The sequence below is a fragment of the Meles meles genome, chromosome 1 (genome assembly GCF_922984935.1).
Source record: "Meles meles chromosome 1, mMelMel3.1 paternal haplotype, whole genome shotgun sequence".
In the NCBI taxonomy this organism is placed as follows: Eukaryota; Metazoa; Chordata; class Mammalia; order Carnivora; family Mustelidae; genus Meles; species Meles meles.
In genome coordinates, this window is record NC_060066.1 from 170190057 (window position 1) to 170210294 (window position 20238).

The following is a 20238-nucleotide window of genomic DNA, read 5'->3' on the forward strand; positions in this document are numbered from 1 at the left end:
GCAGTGACCAGAGGATTTTGTCCATTTCATAAACCCACTCCTTCCAGTATATACTCTTGGTTCCTCCTCAGGTCACCTTCTTTTCTCACAGCATAGTTCATATCCATTTATTGTCCCATCATCCATAGCCAGTCTACCTCACCTCCCTGTTTTATAAGATGATGCCTTTGCAAAGCTCACCCTTCCACCCATATTTCACTCCCACATCCAAAATTGGTAACATCTGTACTCTGTCCTGCAATGGTGACTAAGCCTTCAGTGAGTTATTGGTAGTTTTATCCCAAAACTTAAAAATGAATCATGGAACCTGAATTATTATCGCTGTGTAATAGTGTTCACGGTGGAGCTAGTATTTTGTCCAGATTAGGACTCCTTTGCTTTAAATACTCAATCCTTGCATCATTCAGAGAAGAAAAACTTCAGCATGGAGTTTCAAGGGAATCAAGTTTTTCACACTCAACCAATTGCCTTGATTAGTACCAACATTTCCCAAGTCCCAGATGATACTATTTAATCGTTCGGACCCCATCACCTTGTCTACCTCAACCTTCCCTTGTTTTTACCTGGTGATCTTCACCATTGACCCCTGAGCCAATCTGGACTTTGAAATCTTCCAGCTGTTGTCCTATGACTTTCTGGGATAGTATATTCTGTTATTTGGGTCTCAGGTCATTGTCTTTCTTGGCTTACTACTTTACTTTGCAAGAGACTGTCCTAAGAAAGGCAGATGAACTTCCTGATCCCTTGCCTAGTCAGAGTCTACCCTCACTTTTAATTGGTTAGGAAAGAATTTTAAAGTAAGACTCATTACAACAAAAAGAAATTTAAGGCATCCAAATCGGCAAAGAAAAAGTCAAACTATCACTCTTTGCAGATGATATGATACTATATGTGGAAAACCCAAAAGACTCCACTCCAAATCTGCTAGAACTTGTACAGGAATTCAGTAAAGTGTCAGGATATAAAATAAGACTCATTAAAAAAAATAAGACTCATTTTTCCTCAGGATGTTTTGGTTTTAACTGATTTCCTTAACTTTATTCTCTTACTCTGTTATGGGTTTTTCTTTTCTTTTATTGTTTTATTGGCAGGCATGTTATTAATTTCTAAGAGTTCTTATTTTTACCTTTTTCTTAAGTGCATCTTTTGTTTTATGGTATGATATCTTCTCAAATATTTTAGTTACTTTTTAAAAAAATTGTCTTCTGGTTCCTAAATATTTCTGGTTCCTAAGTATTTCTGTGGCTATATACCATGATCTTCCCCTTCATTGTTGTTGGTGTTGTTGGTGTCCCTCAGTTTCCTCAGATTCGGAAACTCAAGAGTTCTACAGTACATGCAGACTCTTCATTCATCACTAATCAGCTTCTATCCTCTCTGTTTTTCAGAGATTTTTAAAAATCTCTCACCTACTGATGATTCCCTTTCTATGTTTGACATAGTTTAAGTTTATAACCTTCTTATTTCCTCTCCATGTTTTTAATGTAGTTCTAAGAGGGAAAAGAGATCAATCCAAATTTTCTTCCTGTTACCTTGGAACCAATGTTTCTCCTTTTTTAAAGTTACTTATTGAATAAATTCCCATTCCTTCCATCCACTTTCCCTAATATCCTCATTGGCCACTTGGAAATTCATAAATAATAGTGTTATGGGTTGAAGTATGTCCCCCAATAAAATATTTTGTAAAGTCCTAATGCCCGATACCTCAGAAGATGACCTTATTTGAAAGTAGGTCTATTGCAGATGTAATTAGTTAAGATGAGGTCATACTGGAGTAGAGCGGTCTCCTAATCCAATATGACTAGTGTTCTTATAAGAAAATAGCCATATGAAGAAACCAGGGAGAATGCCATGTGATGCCAAAGGCAGAGATGAGAGTTATATAGGTGCCTGTCAGTGAACACCAAGGATTGCCTGTAAAGGACAAGAAGCCAGGATGATGCAAGGAAAGATTCTCTCTTAGAAGTTTCAGACGGATCATGAGATCAAGATTTTATTGTATTATCTAAGTGAGATGATATATTTAAGGCACTTAGCACAATGTCTGATTCTTGGTTAGTGCACAATAAATAGTATCTTAAACATGAAAAACAAAGACATGGGATGGTGTTGGACTTACCCCAGAAACTCTGTGTCTTATTGCTATTCCCAAAGGCTTAGGCTGAAAATTATCTGACTCTCCCACTTTATTTCATGTATATGGTAATATGTATGATGTCGTGGAATACTAACAGGTAAGCATGTGTGCTGAACCCAAGGGCTGTTAGATTCTATTGGATGAAGTTTAATCAAAACACAAACTTTAGGGGCACCTCCGTGGCTCAGTGGGTTAAGCCTCTGCCTTCGGGTTGAGTCATGATCTCAGGGTCCTGGGATGGAGCCCCGCATTGGGCTCTCTGCTTGGCAGGGAGCCTGCTTCCCCCTCTCTCTCTGCCTGCCTCTCTGCCTACTTGTGATCTCTGTCTGTCGAGTAAATAAATAAAATCTTAAACACACACACACACACACACACACACACAAACTTTAACATTAATTCAATGGCTAATGCGCAGTAACCACTCATTTCCCTCTCTTCCGATTCCATGGCCCTGCCCTAAATACTGTCAACAGTGTTCTTGGGTACGCTAAAGATGATGAAATGCCCCTCCTGAGCTTCCACCTGCAACCCCTTCTGCAGCTCTTGTTCTGAATTCTGCAGCCCATTCAACAGTTAATAAACATCTTTAGCTATCAGCTGCCTCCTCATTCACAAAACAATCCTCATCAACCACCTACAGAACCTGTTCTAATTTCAAGACTTGTAGGGAAGTCTTAGTGTGTGTGTGTGTGTGTGTGTGTGTGTGTGTGTGTGTGTGTGAGGTGTTTGCCTTGTTCTCACCACTTTGTTTCCCCACCTCATCCTCCCTTAAAAGAATGCCTAAAATTAAGAAAACTGGCTATAAAGTCTCATTCAGATCAGTCCTAGATTCAAAACCTAACTTGGTGTCTTGAAAGCTCTTTGCTTTTGGACAAGTCACTTAACTTGTCTGTTCCCCATTTTTCCTCTAAAAGTGGGGGCCCCTGCCTCACAGGATGAATACTATAGATGATACATGGAAAACAAAGCAAGACACCTGGCATTGTAAGGCTGAATAATAATAATAAAGTATTATAACTACTTAATCGCTTCTGTTTTCCCTTCAAAGGTACACTTTAGCCTCCCTTCAGGCCTCTTTTCCCAGCCTTTCCCCGGAGGTCAGGTCTTTAGGGACATTCTTGTGCTATGCTGAGTTATGCCTCTTATGATGTTAAGTGCAGCTGGTCCCCATAGTTTACATTACATTAGTTTCTGATTCAAGCAAAGAATGTACTTCAATAGGGCATCATTTAATAAAAGCCTAACCTGCCCCCTACCTGGCAGAGATGATGGGAGCTTATTAAGATAATGTCTTTCTAGTACTTACAGCCCCTTGAAAGACATTCACTAAATAAACAGCGGTATTTGATTTTTTGTGTTGTTTGTTTTAGCTCTTAATGCACGCTCTCTGAATTGTATTAATAGTTCCTCTGCAGTGCTTCTCACAATATGGGCACTTGTTAAATGCTCCTAAATGCAGAATGGCAGTGATTGTTGCTTATGCGGAGCCTCTGCTTTGTTGCTCTTGTCCGCCCCTCTCTCTCTCTCTCTGTCTTTCTGTTAAACCTGGAACCCCCCCTGCTCCTTTTAGGTTCCCAGCCCACTGATTGTCAACCCTGGATGTCCATCAGAATCACTTGGAAACTCTTAATAGCGAGACCATAGCCTAGATTAATTAAAAAAAAATCTCTGGAAGTCGGATGCAGCCTTCAGTGTTTTCTAAAGTTTCCTAGATGATTCCAGTGCTTGCCCAAGGCTGATTCCTACACATCCAGCCAGATCCCAATCAGATGACACATGAGAACTGAAAATTAACATTTAATGTCTTCTTTCTGCTCAACTGTGAGTTCCTCAAGAGCTAGTATGATCTCTTATTCTTCTTTGCTCCCAGCAAATAACAGTCCCCAGCAAGGAATGAATACTCAATACATATTTCTTTTTTTGGCTAAAAGCATAGCCTTCCCAGCTCAAAGGATTTCCTCGTGCCTCTGGTTTCTGTAACCGTTGATGAGAATACCTCTTATTCATTCTAATTATCTATCAGTTTGGTTGTTCAGATTCTCTTAGGTAAAAAAAATAAAAATAAAAAAAGTCTAACACTTTCTTATATGGTTTAGCAGAGAAAACAGATCATTACCATGTGGTTTGAAGACTGCTGTCATCCAGGGGCATGCCAGGTACCATGATGGCAGTCCAGAGGAAGGCCTGGGATGTAGGGACAAGGAGTAGGAAGAGTCCAGCCTTCCCAGTCACACAAACCCAGGTTCAGGTCTCTGCTCTATGCCCACTAGCACATTATTTCACTTCTCACAGCTCTGCTGTCCTCTTTGTGGAAGACGGAAATGATGCCTATTCAGGTGGTTAGGGTCACTGAAGGATGTAATATCGATAAAAAGGCACAGTGACCATCTGTGTCAGCTCAGACTGCCATCACAAAATACATAGACTAGATGGCTTACACAACAGATTTTTTTTTCCCCTCACAGTTCTGGAAACTGGAAGTCTGGTATCAGGGTGTTGGCAAGGTTGGATTCTGGTGACAGCCCTCTTCCTGGTTTGCAGATGATAGCCTTCTCGCTGTGTCTCTCATGGCGCTCTCTGGCGACTCCTTTTAGAAGACCGTTAATCCTTCTTAAGACTCTTTATTCTTAGTTATCTTCTCACAGTTCCTGTCTCTAAATACAGTCACACTGGGGGCTGGGGCTTCAACATATGGCTTTTTAGGGGACACAATTCAGGCAGTGGCAGTGACAAGCACCTAATATGAGTTTAGTAATACTAATATTCTTTGTATCTCTCTCTGTGTATCTCCCAGTTTCTCTTGAGAGAATCAGAAAAATATCAAGGGAGAGATATCATAACTAGATCTTGGGGGTTGAGTGGGAATGTCTTAGGCAAACGAAGGCATTTCAATCAGAGGAAATAGTGAGGCAAATCTGTTAAAGACATGGCATATTTGGGGATCAAGAAGAACTTCACCAGTTTTCACTAGAACCTGGAATGGACAAGAGGAAGGTTCATGGTAGAAAATATAAGAGATGTAGTTTGGGACATATTTTTCATAAGAGTCAAGGTAAACAAGCTGAGAACTTTGGAGTTTTTCTGTGGGATTAAGGATTGCCTGTAGTTATGTTTTTCTGAACACCACTTTGTTTCCCAGGGAACTGGGTGGATTCTTGACGTCAAGGGCCTTGCCAAATGTTTCTTTGTAATCCCACCAATGAGCCTACGACAAGACTTTAAAAATGTAACAGGAATGAATTGCTCTAAAATCTTGGCATATAAGAGCTATCATCTTTTTCATTTGTTCAATTTGAATCAAAGACAGCCTCCCTCCTGGTTGGTTACAAAACCCAGCATTACTGTCTTGGAGTTCCACCACCTCTATTAGCTCCCAGACTTCCAAGAACCCTGGGTCTTAAGTTGGTAGACAGAAATTCTTCTCTCCACCAAAGCGAAGGGCCCCCCTTGTCTGCCAGCTGAAGCAGGTCTTGCCTGGTCTCCTTGCAGATGGTCTTCAGCATGGCAACAGCTCTGCTTTTCCTTCATCTGTCCACACTTCTCCTCCATGCTTTAACAGTGTCTCCTGGTTTATATGTTGTGTTCATTGGTTTGTCTTCATGCATGCTCCACTCCACTCCTTGAATCCCTGTTCCGCCCCAGATGCCCTCAGTGGTAACACTTTCTCCAGTTCTTAGCCCTTGGTCCTCAGAGTTATTACTACCCAAAGCCATCTTCTCCACTTCCGGGTGCTACTCTACTACTGGCTTGACTGTCCGAATTTTCCAGCTCCAAATTTCTCCCTATCTCCTCTTGAGTCTTGGGATATTTTTGTTAATGATCTTCAAAACACAAAGCTTTTATTTCTCCCCTTACTTGGGCAATCTGAATTAATTGCCTAGATGGGCCTGACCTCCAAAACACAAAATGCCTGTTTAAAATAAAAGGCTGATTATTATATAATGAACTACATTCAGTTTACTAAATAGTTAACTTAAACAAAAATATATGTATATATTTATGCTGAATAGATGTATAATTTATGCTAATGATAATTACAAATAATACAAAAGCATAATAAGTCCACCGCAACTCTGGTATTCATTACCAATGCTTCATTCTGCTTCGGCTCAACAGTCATAGACTGACAATTTGACAGTCCCCAGGAACCACGCTGGGCCCTGAGGACAGAGAGATGGCAATGGTATCATCTTTGTCCTCAAAGAGATTTGAATTTAGTGAGGGTGTAAGATATATCATATTATCCAACATATTAGGAAAGGCCTCATTAAGAAATGAGTAGGCTGATACTTGTTTTATCAAGACTCTGCAGAGATCCCTTATTTGCTGTGCTGTTGCTGGGTGAGCCTTGTGTGTTCACCTGTCCGTATCTACATTGGCCTTTATTGCCTTGATCACTTCCTTGTGAGATGCATTACTGAGGCTTGACTGATGCTATGTGGGTGAAGCTAAGTAACTCCCAGCTCTCTGGATAGAAGATAGACATGTCAAGTTTTCTTTTCCGGCTCACAGGAAACCTTAATGTGATTAGGGAACACAGGCTGCTCCATGTGGCCTCTTAAGGATCCAGGATCTCTGGGCTCCTTACTTCTTGAAGGGAGAGGGTGGTGTTACAATAGAAAGGGACACCGGCTTTGAACCATGCCTACCCAGAAATAACACATAACATTTTCGCTCACAGGTCATTAGCCAAAATTTGTAACAGGACCCCAAACTGGCTGCAATAAAGACTAGAAAATGTGGAGGAAACCTATGAATTATTATTTGGTGATTGTTAATGTTGCTGCCACTAGAGCAGTGATTTTAGAGCATGAGCTTTGAAGAATTTCAATCCTAACCCTGCTAGTTACTTTCTTCGGAGTCCAGGTCTCATCTCTCTTCCCTGTTGAGTTCTGAGCATAAATATACACATGGAGTTGAATGTGGGTTGGGTTATATAGGAGATAGAGATTAAAGAGTACACTTTTTGTGATGAACACCAGGAGGTGTATGGAAGTCTTAAATACATGGAATTCTGTATACCTGAAAATAGCATAACACCTGCCTGTTAACTAACTGGAATTTAAATTTAAAAAAATTTTTTAAAGAATATATATGAGACCAAAATATCATCTATATGAATGATTAAAGACAGGCCGCAGGGTGTGGCTTTATACCATTAGTGAAACAGACCGACTGATGAAATCCCAGAATTAGGCTAACCTCTGGACCAGGTAAGACTGATGTCATGATGCAACAGAGGAGAACGCCTATCTTCCGCAAGACTGATGGCTCCCAAAAGACAAGGAGGCAAGTAGGGACCAGCAGAGCATGACTAGCTAAACTTCAACTACTTACATGTTAGGCAGATCAGTTCACCTCTCTAGGAGTCGGTTCAGTGAAAAAGCTAGAAGCAACTCCAGTAGAGCGCCTAAAGAAAACTCAAAGCGAGGGAAAAGAAGGGTTTCTTGATCACTCTTACTAGATGTAACATTTGACTCAGTCACCCAGCCTCTCCGGCCATCAATTTGCTCATCTATAAAATGGCAGTGATACTATCTCACCGTATCTCTTCTTGGGTCTTTTTCAACTGCTTGAGATTAGGAGATGTGCTAGACTTGTAATGGGGAAGCATTCTTCAAATGCCTTCTGTAAAATGCTCATAAATACTTGAGGCAGAATTACTTATGAGTTTATAGAGACCAGATGGTTTTTAACACATCCCCCACCCACAGCACACACATAATGTAAAAAATCTTCTCAGCTGGTTCTCTCCAAAAACCTGCCCACTTATTTCTCCACAAGCATTTCCTTAACCATCCTCTAGGGTTGTTCTTGTTCCTAACAGTAAATGTCTGAAACCACCTTTTTCTAGCAAAAGCAAAAGCTACCCAGCTAATGTCCCTCCATGGAGGTTTCGCTTTTAACTCTTCCACGACTGTTCCTGTGAGGGTTTGACTGGCACTGGAGAATGGAAAATACCCAAATCAAAAGAGTCATTTTCAGAAAATGAGCCTTCCATTTTCCTAGTGAAATACTAATTAGTCTCTGGCCCAGAGAGTCTAAGGTTGAGCCTTCTTAGATAAGAAATTATTTTTTTCAAATCTAAAAGATATTTAAAAGCAGAAATGTTTTAAATGAAAGTATTAAATTATACAATTACATGTGTAGACTCTGCCATTGAGGGAGTTATTTTCATGGTGTAGGCTGAATCCAGCATAAAAATATTTACTGCTCTGAAATGTCAATATGAAATAATCAGAATCTAAAATTAAATATTTACTGTATAATCAGCTTGCATTCATCCATCCACAATGTTCCCTGAAAAACACTGATTACACTGAATTTGACCACCTGGATTTTCCTAATATTTTCAGGCCTAGAAAAAAAAAAAACTGTCAAAGTCTCACTCACAGCCATTTTCTAACAACTTTTCAAGGGAATCTTTTGGAACAGGGAAGTAGGCAATGATGACTTAAGTGAGTTCCAGATACACACACACACCAGAAGCCGAGCCACCCTGTTGATCTCCCTTTGCCACATCTCTTGGGTCCAACCTCAATTCAGCAAGTCAGTAATCTTCACAGATATTCACCAGTTCTGTGACAGAAACTGTGCCAGGCAATAGGAATACAAACGTGATCCATGTTCTTGGAGAGCTCAGCATTGAGTGCAAGAGATGGATTAATAAATAGCCAAAGACAATGCATTGTGATAAATCCTACATTCATAAGCCCATAGGCAGAGGACAAAGGGATCTTGAAGAAAATCATCAGACCTACTCTAAGATTTTGGGACACCTGGGTGGCTTAGTTGGTTAAGCATCTGTCTTCGGCTCAGGACATGATCCCACCTAGGATCCTGGGATCGACTCCAGCACTGGGCTCCTTGCTCAGCAGGGAGACTGCTTCTCCCTCTGCCTGCCATTCCCTCTGCTTGTATTCTCACTCCTCTAGCACTCTCTCTGGCAAATGAATGAATGAATGAATGAATGAATGAATGACCTACTCAAGTTATTATTTCAAAATGAAGCCAAAGGCAATATTGTTTATTTTATGAATGTCTATGCAATTGGAAAAGCCAAACTCAATCATAACTCACTGCAAAGACCTCATTTTTACTATTTATTCTGAAGGTTAACATTGAGTCTGCCAATTCATTGGTGTGGGATGAGGTTGACTCTAGGGGACAGCCCTGTGAAAGTGCTGGAAAGGTCAAAACATGATGCAGAAAGTCCTAGACTAAACAGGAGGTTGGAGTTTAAGTTGTGTGATCTTAGTTTAAAAATAAGTGCTTTCTCATAGATAACGGTTTTACTATCTGAAAAACAAGCCAGACCTGTTGATCTCTTGGGTTCTTTCTACCCCTGAATACTTATGATATTAAATATGAACCATTAGCATTTTTAGAAAATTAAAACATCCTAGAGATGCTTCAGCAGGGAATATTAGCCTAATTCAAGTTACAGATTTCATTTGTGTATTCAATAATTGATGAGACAATGTAACAGTTCAAGAATATGGATGTTGGGGTCCATCAGAATTGGGTTTGAGTCCAAGCTTTGTCACTTTCCTGGTTATGAAACCATGAGAAATTAATTTAATTTTTCTGGGCTTTCTATCTGTGAGATGAGGAAGTTATCTGAGATGGGCACTATGGGAATTAAGTGAGATAATGAATGCAAGAGCTTAACACAGTCCTCACACAAAAGAGACTCTCAATAAATGATATTTTCAGTGAGTGTAGCTGTGGGGTGCACGCTGTCCATAGTGCTGAAGAAAAACCTTGTCCCTGCTTATACTCTGCAAAGACGGATGTTTAAATCATCATATCTAGTACACAAGAAAGACCTATGATAGAGGCATGAACAAAGTAGCATCAAAGCATAGGAAGAGTGATATTGACTTAGAGCATGAGGTGTGCTATATATAGGAGGGAGTATGTCAACAGGATCTAATCTAGAAGTGAATTATCTAGGGAAGTAAGACATGGGAAGGCAAACGAAGAAGCATGAGCAAAGATACACGGGCCTAATGGTGTATGTGATTAGAAATAATGAGCATTTCTGATGGATCTATACAAGAGATCAACAAGGCATCCTGGATAACCTTATGAAAGGTCACATGAAGGAATCTGAGCTTCCAATAAATGAGAACTCATCAAAAGTTGATCAACCACACACTTATTTTTAATTATTTTGACTTCAGATTTCTTTACTCAGTCTGCTGCCTTCTTATTACTATGTTGCTTCATTGGTCTAAATCAGGAGTGGACAAACAGCCTGAAGACCAAATCTGGTAGGAGGCCCAAGCTTAGAATGGTTTTCACATTTTTTAAATTAAGTGTTTTTTTTTTATTTTAATTCCAGTATAGTTAACATATAGATAATATAATGATAACATATAGATAATATAATGATTCTACAATTCTATCCATTGCTCAGTGCTCATCTGGGAAAGTATGGTCTTCAGTCCCCATCATCTATTTCACACATAACCCCGCCAACCTCCCCTCTGGAAACTATCACTTTGTTCTCTGTAGTTAACAGTCTGTCTCTTGGTTTGTCTTTCTGTCTCTCCCTTTTCCTTTGTATATTTGTTTTGTTTCTTAAATCCACATATGAGTGAAGTCATATGGTATTTGTCTTTCTCTGAGTGACTTATTTTGCTTAGCATAATACTCTCAAGCTCCATCCGTGTCGTTGCAAATGGCAAGGTTTGATACTTTTTATTGCTGAATAATATTCCATTGTATATGTACATATATACTACACCTTTTTTTTATAGAACTGTATTATAAATAGACTCTTGTACAAAGAAGAAACACCTATACAGAGCGCCCATATTCCCACGAAGATGGATTCTAGCCCTTCTTTTCCATACTGGGAAAAGAGAACAAGAAAAACAATTCCATCTTGTTCTTAACTGTTTTCACTATGCAGCCAGTTTTTCAAGAGGCATTTCTATTCCTTTGCTGGTGTTTTTTGTTTTTCTCCAATGTGGGAATCAGGCCTTTCAGTGCAGCCTTGACTTTGTTTGTAACTTCTTGATCAGAACTCTGGAGAGGGCTAGAAAGAATAATGGCTCCTTTAGCCCAGGACTTCATGTTCTTCAACCAACATACTCTGCAAGTGTTTCTGCAAAACACCATTCTCTTCCACTTCCCTTCATCTTTTTCTCTTGTTCTATTAACCACTTCAGATCTAGATCTCCTGCAGGTGTTCTACAATGTGAAGCTCTCTGTCTTTGCCACCTGGATGTCACTCTCCCGCTGTCAAGCTGGCAACAGCATTCATGACAGGCTGAATGTCTCCAGTGGTGGCTCCCAGAATGTCGGACACCAACACACACGCAGACTCATGTAGCACCACTTCTTGGGCATGTCCTTGCAGGCAGCTTAACAAAACTGGAGAGATGGACTTGAAGAGCTCTGGTGGGCGGAACACTGTACCCTTCTTATTGTGTGTGTTTCCACCTCCTTTCAGCAGAATCTCAATAACTTCTTACACTGTATATGCAGGATTCCTGGGGCTAAGTAAATACAATAGAGCTGTCCTTCCGTATTTGTCATTTACTATGTTAAGCCAGAAATTAGTAATTTCTGATATGATTATCTGCTTCACAAATTTGGTATCACCAATACAATCAAATGCTGCCAGTAAGACCAAATAAGAGTACTGGCCATTAGTCACCTTTTCTTTTTTCTTTTTTTTTTTTTTTTTCAGTTTTTAATCACACTACTTATATTTTATTTTTATTTTTTTATTTTTTTATTTCTTTTCAGCATAACAGTGTTCATTGTTTTTGCATCACACCCAAGTGCTCCATGCAACATGTGCCCTCACTAATACCCACCACCTTGTTCCCCCAACCCCCCATTCCCCGCCCCTTCTAGACCCTCAGGTTGTTTTTCAGAGTCCATAGTCTCTCATGGTTCACCTTCCCTTCCAATTTCCCTCAACTCCCTTCTCTTCTCCATCTCCCCATGTCCTCCATGTTCTTTGTTATGCTCCACAAAATAAGTGAGACCATATGATAATTGACTCCCTCTGCTTGACTTATTTCACTCAGCTTAATCTCTTCCAGTCCCACCCATGTTGCTACAAAAGTTGGGTATTCATCCTTTCTGATGGAGGCATAATACTCCATCGTGTATATGGACCACATCTTCCTTATCCATTCGTCCTTTGAAGGGCATCTTCATTCTTTCCACAGTTTGGCAACCATGGTCATTGCTGCTATAAACATTGGGGTACAGATGGCCCTTCTTTTCACTACATCTGTATCTTTGGGGTAAATACCCAGTAGTGCAATTGCAGGGTCATAGGGAAGCTCTATTTTTAATTTCTTGAGGAATCTCCACACTGTTCTCCAAAGCGGCTGCACCAACTTGCATTCCCACCAACAGTGTAAGAGGGTTCCCCTTTCTCCACATCCTCTCCAACATATGTTGTTTCCTGTCTTGCTAATTTTGGCCATTCTAACTGGTGTGAGGTGGTATCTCAATGTGGTTTTAATTTGAATCTCCCTGATGATTAGCCACCTTTTCAACATAAGTCTTGATTATTTTTACAGCCACTTTCCTGTCCTTCAGTGTGTTATGTCACAGACAGCGAATGGCCACTCTAGCGCCATCTTGTATGTGCCACATATATCATTGCTTCACAGATGGCTTCAATCTCTTTTAATTTAAATTCAATTTAATTAACATATAGCATATTATTAGTTTCAGAGGTAAAATTTAGTGATTCATCAGTTGCTTATAACACCCAGTGCTCATTATGTCAGGTGCCCTCCTGAATGCCCATCACCCAGTTACCCCGTCCCCTCACCCTCTTCCCCTCCAGCAACCCTTAGTTTGTTTCCTAGTTAAGAGTCTCTTATAGTTTGTCTCTGTCTATGAGTTCATCTTTATTTTTCCTTCCCTTCCCTATGTTCATCTATTTTGTTTCTTAAATTCCACATACAAGTGAAATCTTATGATATTTGTCTTTCTGATCTTAGCTTTGGGGGTGCATAGGTTTAAAAATCCAAGAATACTCTATGCACCCATATAACACTTAATCACAATGAACACTTAATCACAGCTTCCTTTTGGGCCATTCGAGTTAGAATCTGCTTCATTTCATCTATAATAAACATAATTTTTCCTGGCTGTACCTCTAATATTTTGTTCAGAGTTGGGCAATTGGCTGACTTGTAAAATGTGCCGCATAGAGCTCCTCCCTCAGCACCTTCCACTGCTCCGAGATGGCTTTGTCATTGTACGTGCACGCCACAACAGCAGACGCTTCCGCATGCCAGAGCGCCTTCCCCACGTGGCCTTTAAAGCTTCTCATTATCTCTGCACTCTGTGGCTTACTCCCATACATGAGAAATTTCTTAATATCTCTGGAATATTTACCTCTACTTAATTGGGCCACCTCATCTCCCAGTTCTTCGAAAGCCTGTTTTTGCCATTCTTCATTACCATACTGATTGTCATACTGGATCATACAAGTTGAATCATGCACAAATGCGATGGTTTTAATTTTCCCTTGAATCAGCTTCTGCAAATCACTCATCACCTTCACCCTCTTTCCTTTGTCACAGTTTTTTCTTCTTAAGATCTCCCAAATCTGCTTTTCTGGAACAACAATGTCCTAGTTGGTTTTATCACTCAGTTGGCTGTTTTGCTTTAGTTCTTTTTTTTGAAGTCACCCCATTTATGCTCTTGACTGTTGATTCATCACTTTTATGGTCCACCTGGAATTTTCTCTGGAATTTTCTCTTCCTGTTGAATTTATTCGCCTGCTGGAATTTGTTCTTTGCTATTTTATCCTCTTGCTTATTTTTTAACTGTTTTACACCTTTTTTCAGGTTTCGTGGCATATTTCTCAAAGTTATTTGATGTGATTTTAGGGCCACCTTCCTGGACAACTTTTCTTGGAAATGTCTTTGATGAACCAGAATCATTCTTTGCATCCTTTTCTGTGATCTTTTTTTTTTTTTTTCCCTTTGACTTCCATCATAGTAGTTTGCACATGTACACCACATCTTCTTTATCCATTCATTTATTCATGGACACTTGGATTGCTTCTATAATTTGGCCTTTGTAAATAATTCTGCAGTAAACACTGGGGTGCACATATCCTTTTGAATTGAATTGGGTAAATACCCAGTAGTGCAAATACTGTATCATTGGATGGTTATATTTTTAACATTTTGAAGACTCTCCATACCGTTTTCTACATGGCTGTACCAGTTTGCATTCTCACCACTAGTGCACAAGAGTTCCTTTGTGTCCACATCTTGCTAACATCTATTGTTTCTTGCATTTTTTATTTTAACCATTCTAACAGATGGGAGGTGATATCTCATTGTAGTTTTGATTTGCATTTCCCTGCTGATGAGTAATGTTGAGCATGTTTTCATGAGTCTCTTGGCCATCTGGATGTCTTCTTTGGAGATATATCTGTTCATGTCTTCTGCCCATTTTTAATTGGATTATTTATTTTTTGGGTGTTGAGTTGTATAAGTTCTTTATTTACTTTGGATACTAACTCTTCATCTGATATGTTCTTTGCAAATATCTTCTCCCATTCAGTAGGTTGTCTTTTAGTTTAGTTGTTTCCTTTGTTGTGCAGAAGCTTTTTATTTTGATGTAGTCTGAATAGTTTCTTTGCTTTTATTTCCCTTGCCTAAAGAGATCTATCTAGAAAAATGTTGCTATGGCCAAAGTCAGAAATTCCTGCCTGTGCTCTCTACTAGGGTTTTTGTGGTTTCAGGTCTCATATTTAAGTCTCTAATCCATTTTAAGCTTATTTTTGTGTATGGTATAAGAAAGTGGTCCATTTTTCATTCTTTAGCATGTAGCTGTCCAGTTTCTCAACACCATGTGTTGAAGAGACTGTCTTTTTCCCATTGGATAGTCTTGCTTCTTTTGTCAAAGATTAATTGACTATGTAATTGTAGGTTCATTACTGGGTTTTCTATCCCGTTCCACTGATCTATGGGTCCATGTATATGCCAGTACCATACTGTTTTAATTACTATAGCTTTTTAGTGTAAGTTGAAATCTAAAATTGTGATACCTCTTGTTTTGTTTTTGTTTTCCAAGATTTTTTTGGCTACTCAGTGTCCTTTGTGGTTCCATACAAATTTTAGGATTATTTGTTCCATTTCTGTGAAAAATACTTGGTATTTTGTTAGGGATTGTTTTAAATCTATAGATCACTTTTGGTGGTATGGACATTTTAATAGTATTTGTTCTTCCAGTCCATGAGCATGAAATGTCTTTCCATTTGTTTGTGTCATAGCTTTTATAGTTTTATACAGTTATATGAGTAAACTATATACTACACTTGAATTTGTCCCTTGGCCACAAAGCATAAAATATTATTTGGCCTATTAACAAAAGTTTCGCTGACCGCTGGCTTAAATGACTAATATTAAATGCATAATATATTTTTTAACAAAAGGCCAAAATTTAATAGACAGGCTCTTATAAATATTTTCTTTGTGCCTAACACATGTCTGTAATTATCTTTCTCCCTGAAAACATTCTTTCTTGTCCAGCCTACCTTTTACATTATGTACCAGGTTCAGGATTCAATGACTAGCCCTGTTTTCCTGTATTCTTTGCCTCCTTAGATATATGTTATATTTTCTCTTAGATCTTATGATAATTAAACAGTGGGAGTTTTATGCTCTTCCACCTTTTCTTTATCTTCCTGGAAGTCACCCAACAGCTCTACTGATATTGATTTTCTTGGCCTGAAAACAAGAACTCCCTCTTTTCTTAGTGACCTAGCTTGCAATTTTGTGTGAGAGCTACAATAACTGGACTGTAGGTGAATGATCTATATCTATACATATGTAAAGAGACCTCAAACAACAATGACTTAAAGTAGAGCATATTTCTCCACCTCACCTAATAGTCCTGGGAGAGTTGGCCAGAGTTGGGGTGATACTCTGCTCCATAAGGAGTTGCAGGGATCCAGGCTTTTTCCTGTATTGTTTCTCCATTCTTAAACAGGTTTCCCTTTTATGAGTGGTGCAAGATGACTCACTACCACATTATATTCTGAACACTTGAATCAAAGATGATGAGAGCATTATACCTACCTTGCAATTTTGTTGCAAAATTATAGAAAAATAATATACCTGAGCAAGTGCTACAGCTGTCTGTTATTACTAATAAATAGGTAATTGCAAAGGTTCTGGTGAACTGCCAGTTATTTAACATGTGCTGAAGAAAAATAATTTCAGTGGAGTTGAATTGTGAAATAAATATAAAGATGCATTTTTTATCTTCTCCTTGGTTCTAGGAATATGATGACTATTATTATAATGAGTGTACTAGTATAGCTACATTTGAGAGGAGTTTTGTTTTGTTTTGTTATGAGACGAAGATTGTCTTAAGGATTTCAATTCTAGTAAATTCTGAATTCCATGCGTAACTCAGCAGCAAATTCTTAGAATCCCTGTACCTTTTCTCAGACTTTTTGCCTGTAGCCAAATCCTATTAAATGTATTTCCATGTCATGTTGTGCTTAAATAATGTGGCAGGACAGGGCCTTGACTTAGAGAATGACACCCTTCCTCCGAGGAGGCTTCTATCACAATCATCTCATACAGAAATCATATCTTGTATTCTGCCTCTGTGGAAATGGGAGATGTTGTTAAAAATTTATTTTTGCTGCAAGAAAATCTGGTTCTTGGTTTATTGTGTCAAACAGCTTCTAGTATATAGTGCTGGGCAGCTGTCCAGCTGTGAGGTTCACATAAATTAATTTAACCCTTGGGTATATTGTGAGGCCAATTAGGATGGTCCCTCCAGGTGCAGCAGGGAGTTAAGAACACTTTTCATGAGGGGGGTCCAGATGATTTGATGATGCCCAAAGTCTTGTATGGAATATTTTCCAAATTTCGTAGCAAATACTCATGTAAAATATGTTTATGACAGCTTGAATATATATTCATATGTAAATACATACATACATATACATATATATATGAATAGTGTGAAGGAAAATCACAATAATACCTAGCCGCATATCAGTTTGCAGAATGTGATGTGAATTTTCTGGAATAATCTGAAGCATTTGAATAAAATTGAATTGGATTCTGCCAATCAAAAACACCTCCTTTTCTCTCTTCTGATCTCCTTTTCTTAGCACTAATTCTACTGAGATAGAGTTGGATTGGCTAAGTCTTGTGCATTGAATCCTTTGAAAGCACAAACATAAGATAGAATCATGTGAACCTTTAAAGTGCTTCCTGTGGTCCTTGGTCCTTCGCTTGAGAAACACTGAATTAAAGGTTCAGCACCACCATCCCTCTGCGTAATTACTAAAATAGTCACAAAAGTTAGCATAGAAATCCCATGGCTTTGCCCATTTGCAAAGTATCCATACATATGATTTGTAATATGCATATGTCAATGTTTAGAATGATAATAAAACATAAAAGGAAAACTGTAACTTATCATACAGCAGTCTCCCACACCAAATAATAAGGCCAAAATACTCTCCAAGGATTTTTACACATGGAGTTTGAGAAGCACTGAATCAAATCCAATTTTGAAGTTGCTTATTTCAAGGTTAAATGGACCCTCTCTAGGATCTAGAATTTCCCCTCTTGAGTGTTAAATACCATTTCTCTTGATACAGGTTTATTAAGAAGTAATATCATCTGATGGTTCAGAGCACAGGCTTTGGGGTAAGAAAGACTCAAGTCTGAGTTGTGTCTCCATCCCATCCTTTGTTTTGAGAATGTTTTGGCCTCAATGTCTCCTGCCAACTTTCCCTCTTAATATTTACTTAATCTACTTATAATTCTCTTTTAGCCCTTAGCTCAAACCCATTTGAAAACAAACCCTTTCCTCAACTTACAGATAAGAAGTTGTCCCTGGTATATGTACCTGTACTCTCTATTTGATAATAACAACTACAACAGCAACAATGACACAATAACAGTCAGCTTCTCCCTCTCCAGACTCTGTGATCTCTTGTTTTTGCTCTCTCTCAAGTAAATAAATGAAATCTTTTTAAAAATAAAATAAAGTAAGAATTTCAAAGTTCAGTTCCTCAGTCCCACTGGGCATACATATTTCAAGTGTTCAATAATCTCATCTTGCTAGTGGCTACCATGTTGGATGGTACAAGCCTAGAGGCTAAGGAACTTACCAGAGGTCATTCAGACATCCATTCTGTAAATATTTACTAAGTATCTATTATAAGACAGGTGCTGTTCTAATTTTTAGAGACATTGTCATAAACAAAACAGACCAAATCACTGCTCTGGTAAAGCTTTCATTGACAGTAGGAGCAGAAAAACAATAAACAAATAATTAAACAAATAAACAATTAATAATAAACAAATAAACAATTTCGGGTGGTATTAAGACCATGAAGGAGAATAAAGCGGGTGGAGAAATGGAGGTAGACAGTGCTGTTGTGTATAGCTTGCCCAGCTGTGCACTGACGAACTCCAAGGTGCACAATTCACCTCGTCAGTGATGTGAACGCCACTCCCCGGAGTTGTACAAAGCAGTAGCCCTTGTGGGATGTGGGCAGAAATCTGATGTAGATGAATCAAGAAAGACCATCCACTAATGGAAGATCATTTCCACACAGATATGAAGGCCCTGAGGGGGCAAGCCCAGCAGTATAAAAGAAGGACTTTTCAATCAGAGAGAATAGCCAGTGCAAAAGCCCCACAGCAGGAAGAATGCCTAGCATGTCGAAAGGAAGCCAGCTTAGGCAGTACATATTAAATGGGGGCACGCAGTCGGGGATGCGGTCGGAGCGGTAGCCAGAAGCTGGACCAAGGTAGGGTGTGTTGGCCATGATGAGGACTTTGACTTTTCTATTGAGTACAGTGGGAAACAATGACTTGACCTCTCTCTTGCTCTCAATCAATTATCTTTTTTCCCTTAATTTTATTTATTTATTTATTCATTGATTCGTTTATATAAAAACTAGCCTAGCTGCTTTGTTGAGACCAGATTGAAAGGAGATGGTAAGTTGCAGGAAGCTAGTGACCATACTACTGCAGTAATCAAGCTGAAAGATGGTGGTAGTTCAGAGTAGGGTCAGAGCAGGAGGCATGGCAAAAGCTGGTTTTAGAGAGATGAGGTGGAAAAAGAATTTAAAGTAGGAGCTCCAGAACTGGGATCACAACCCAGCAAGCCTTATTGCAGAAGCCCCACTTAACCACTACACCGCTCTGCAATGGGGTCTCCACCACTAGAACGTTAAGATACAGAAGAGGTCATGGTCTTTCTTGTTCACCATTCTGTCCCGTTGCCCTGCACGGTGTGGGGCACTTAGTATGTATTTAATGAAAAACGAACCCTTACTGTGTAAATAAGGAAACTGAGTCCCAAGGAGGTTGGTGATGAATTAGCAATTGGTGGGAGTAGAATGCGTATGGGTGCACAAATGTTTTCTAAGTCTCAGTGACCAGCCTGCCCATCTCTGCCAGCTTCTGTTGTCCAGCAAGCAAGCATCCAAGCCAAGGCCTGTTTCTTAGGAAGCTCAGGGACTGGTTGCCACATTTTCGTTCCTATACACATGGCACCAATTTGTTCCACAAATCGACGTTAGTTGAAGGAGAACAACAGTGAACTGCATTATGCCTGCCTGCTTTGATATGCTATTCTAATGCCTGTCTGTTCATTATGGTCACCCTCCTCCTTTTTTTCCCTAAGCACACATTTAAAAGATAAAGAAATATAATTTATCTTCCTATTTCCTTGCATGGTTTTCTGCAGCTGAATATGCTCCCCATAAAATTGATTTAAGATACCTACCCAACTTTAAATTGATTGCAAACTACCTTTAACTTCTATTGCTTTGTTTTCCTTCTAGCAACTTTCTTAACTTAGTTAAATGGGCAAGTACTCCTCTGGCTATCACTTCATTGAAGGCCAGCTCCTCTAGACTTTCCTAAGGGCACAAGAAGATCAAAAGCTTTTCTATTTTTATTTCATACGGGGCGGTTTCACATTATAAAACCAACCCATACTCACTGAGGGGAGTTTGAAACACACACACACACACACACACACACAGTCACAAAGAAGGAAAATTTTAATTCTGCAACCCAAAGATAGTACCTTTAAAAATTCTTGGCATA

At 39.1% G+C, this 20238-nt stretch overlaps 1 protein-coding gene and 1 pseudogene across 2 annotated transcripts in view; one reads left to right on the forward strand and one right to left on the reverse strand.

Moving 5' to 3' along the window:
* DAB1 (DAB adaptor protein 1) overlaps positions 1–20238 on the forward strand; it is a 1148653-nt gene that overhangs the window by 522297 nt on the left and 606118 nt on the right. The window lies entirely within an intron of this gene.
* The window catches only part of LOC123955673, a 46218-nt pseudogene continuing 37029 nt past the window's right edge, over positions 11050–20238 (reverse strand).